The sequence below is a fragment of the Triturus cristatus genome, chromosome 8, assembly GCF_964204655.1.
Source record: "Triturus cristatus chromosome 8, aTriCri1.1, whole genome shotgun sequence".
In the NCBI taxonomy this organism is placed as follows: domain Eukaryota; kingdom Metazoa; phylum Chordata; class Amphibia; order Caudata; family Salamandridae; genus Triturus; species Triturus cristatus.
The window spans coordinates 154925035-154929202 of NC_140591.1; positions in this window are offsets into that span (position 1 = coordinate 154925035).

Sequence of the window (4168 nt, forward strand, 5' to 3'; positions counted from 1 at the left end):
CTAAAGAAAGCATTCTTGAGATCAATTACAGTGAAGAACGTTGCTTCTGAGTCAATAGCTGTTAGTAATGAAGAGATATCTGGGACCACAGGGTATTGTGGTACAATACATTTATTTAATTCGCGCAGATCAATAACCAATCGATATACTGGTGATGCTTTTGGATCCGTTCTTTTAAGAATCGGAATTATCGGGGAATTACATACATTGGAGTCGGTTTCTACAACCACTCCTTGTGCAATGAGCTCGTCAATGATTTGCAGCAAAGCCACAACAGCATCTGGTGGTAACTTGTATTGTCGCATTCGTGGTAGTACTACTCCTGTTTTTAGTGTGACTCGATATGGTGTAATGTTCATGCAACCAACATCAGTCGGGCCTTGTGCCCATAAATGTGTGGGTAAATTCTGCAGCCGGTGATCCATGTCTCTAGACACGTAGTGACCTTTGAAGTCACGTAAAAATAATCGTACTCCTTCCGGAGAACAACATATTATAGCTCCTAGAGCTTTCAATGTTTTTATACCTAACAAGTTTTCTGGACATGATTTAGTAAGCAATAAATCTGTAGTACGTGTTAATGGACCAACCGTAAGTGGAAGAGGTTGCGTTACTTCATTAATGATAGGCTTTCCTGAGAATCCAAGAGAAATATTCTGTGAGCCTGAGAGGGGTGCCCCTGGAACTTCACTGCGTCGTATAGTTGTTCTGCTTGCCCCTGTATCAAGTAAAAACTTTCTGTCTTCCCCTAATAGTTCACTATGTACATAAGGTCCCTCTTGATCTACAGGAACCTCGATAAGGGGTAAGCCAACTTCCCTCTCTAGGCTATTTCATGTGTATCGCTGGTAATCGGGATAGTCATTTTGTGCATACTGGTACATCTGTTGCGTTGTTGCTTGTGTGGCAGCAATAGGCTGCGCTTGTGGTGGTGCTACGGTCTGTTGCGGAGCTGCCTGTTGCGGAGCTGGCTGTTGCGGAGCCGGCCTAGATTGTGCATGCTGAGGGATTTGTTGTTGATTCTGATCCTGTCTAGGTGGACGTGGTCTTTCCTGGGTTCTACCTGTGGCAATATTATGTTTCAAGACTGGACAATCGTGTATATAATGACCTTGTTGTTTACAATAGTTGCATGTCCCTTTCGTCGGACCTGCGGAATCCCCTTTTTTATGACCATCAGCTGGAACTGACTGGGCAACAAGCATTTTCATTTTCGTATCTTTCATACGTCTTTGTTCATGTTCTTGTTCTTCTCTAATTCTATTGTGGTTATATTGTAACATCTGTAACATCTGTGACGGGGTGTTACCTTGCCAGGTACTCTCAAATTTCAATACTCTATTCTTAACTTGCGGCAGGGAATTTTCAACTAATTTTGTCACAAATAGATGTGGATATGACTCGCTACTTGCTTTTATGCCACTATTGATACCAAAACATTTTTCAAATCGGGAATAGAAATCACTAGTGTCTTCATCTTGCTTTTGTTTACAGGCTGAGATTGCACCCCAGTCCTCCTTTTTCGTAGTTAATAAACGTGGCAGTACCTGTACTAGTAATCCTGGTAGTGCTGTAGTCTTTTCCCCAAGCCCTGATCCTGCAGCTCGGGCCTTTTCTTCGTTTTCTAATGCTGTCCAGTCTATCTTTTGGTCTCCCACTCCTTTTCTTTGAGTTTCTCGTAAACACCGGCAGGCATTAACACTTTCAATATTTTCATGATGTCGGGGTAGGTATACTCTCCCATGAGTAACATGTCTTTTATCTCACGGTGGAAACCTGCTGGATCCTTGTCATGGCTGGGTACTACTTTCTTCATTTCTAATAATTCAATTTTAGTTATAGGCGTGTACACAAACACGCGTGTAAAGTTATTATCTTCACCTCTGATTGGGTGTACTTCGCGTAACGGATTCTGTCTATCTATGTGATATATTTTTCTTCCCATAGTGGGAATTGGAACGTGTTCTGGGTATGCGAAAACTATATACTGGTTTCGAAATTCTAGAATTTCTTTAATCAAATCAGTACCTGACCCTCTCCATTTATTCGTGAGTAATTCTGCCAATATGTCAGGTAAGGGTCCAGGATCGGAGTGTTGGCTTTTATATAATATAAGGAGGTGTTGAATCATGTATATACTAGCTAAACGCTGTTCGTCTGGGGCAAGATTCAGAAACGTGTGTGCTAGTGCATCATCACTGTATTTGCTGGGACTGTCAGCCCATTGTACTGCTGACCTGGCTAATTCTTGTTCATCCATGGAATCGAGCATATGGTACCCCCTTCGATCTCGGAGTAATTTATCAGCGGCTTGGAATAGGTGTTCAGGGGACCTTGTATTTAACATAGGGGTTTGAAAATGTCTGTTACATTCTGAACGTATCGGACGTATCGGATCATTAAAGCCTCTAGTATTATTATGGGGTCTTCCTCTACCTACGTAAGCTATCGTATCTAATTGTTCTGGTTCTTGCTCCTCCTCTCCCTCTGATTCAATTCTGTCTGCTTCTCGTCTTTCTTTATGTATTCGTTCTACTTCCTTGCGGATCTTTCGATACATGGCGATTATACACGCCTGTCTATCATGTTTCTCGTCTGATATGTTCTGACCCCATTTGGCAAGTTTTTGCATGGTATCATGATCTGCCTCAGGCCTGTCTTGGTTCCTGATCACGCAGTTTATGAAAAAACGTAGTAGTTGTCTTTGTACATCCACTTTCTGGTATTCCATAGCTTCGTTAATACTTTCTGGGCCTCGCCCTGTTTGGACAAAGTGATATATATTGTCTAGGTGTTCAACCATTCCTGGTATCGTCATTAAATACAATGTAGCTCGTCGTATACGTAGTGATGATAGTAGCAATCTGTCCTGTTTACCTGGCACTGGATCGTATCTACAATCCACAAGATGTTCTTTAAACATGTCGGATGTCGCTAGTTGGGGTGTACGTTGGAGTGCTAAATCTCTAAGGGTCTGTTTATTTCGCGGCGGTGTGGCAAACATGTCTGTCGTACCTCCTGTAGCACCATCTGAGGTGCTGGGCAAGAAAGGATTCGTTGGACGTAAGATAGAAATTGTAGATGCGGGAAAAACAGTAGAAACGGACGGACCTGTGAGAATGGGCGTAGGAGTTTGTTGTTGCGGGGATACAGACGGATGATCTTGACGTTGAACACCATCGTCATGCGGTGTGTGTGGTGTGGCATTAGCATATTCGGGAGCTACGTCATCTAAATAGGAGGAAAGGAAAACATCTTTTGCTGTTTTGGGATGTGCTTTTATCGGGAGCAATGGAGGTGGCAAGTCTTTTGGTATTTCCGGGGTAGCCTTAAGTAACCCTTCGGCCAGAAGAGGATACATACCATTCATAAGGGTATGTCTTTCTATCTACTTGTTCTGATTTTACTTTGGTACCTTCCTCAATTAATAAATTTTCTCGGGTTTTATTCGAATTCTCCCTACCTTTCTCTTCTTGTCTGAGCGCTTTTTCTGTACGTCTATATGATTCTTTACGCCATAATTCAATGGCATCTTTCTGTGACTGTCTGGCTTTCTTTTTCCATAATTCTTCTTCTACTCTCATGATGCAATCTGCATCCCAGGTCCCCGCTGCGGGCCACCTCTGACTTTCTGGCAACTCTTTGGTGTAGTCCACCCATAAATCAAGAAATAACACGGCATCTAGGCCATGCTTATGATACATAAAGTATCCTGGAGTGTCCCTAGGTGGAATGGGAACAGCTTCTTCGAGTACCCCTTTTCTGGTTTTGATCTGTCTTAGTTTTGAAAAGAGCGGCATTTTTAGACCTTATTATTTGAACACACTTAATACAATAAATACAATAATGAACAATCATTCACACCACAATATGTAGAACGTATTAAAACATTTAATATTTAATGAACGATGATAATTAACAGAAAACTAGTTACTGACATAATACTGACACTAGATAATACTGAATTATATGCAAGACATACTAGATATACTGCTAAACAGTACAGATACACTGCTGAAACAGTGCAGACCGGATTTGTGTACCCAAACCCGTCTTGACCGGCACAACCTATGTGCACGTTTAAATGCCTCCCCGGCAATGGTACTCACCGGGTAGCGCGGAACGGAAGGCCTCGGAACTGAACTGAAACTGGACCGGACTGGACTCG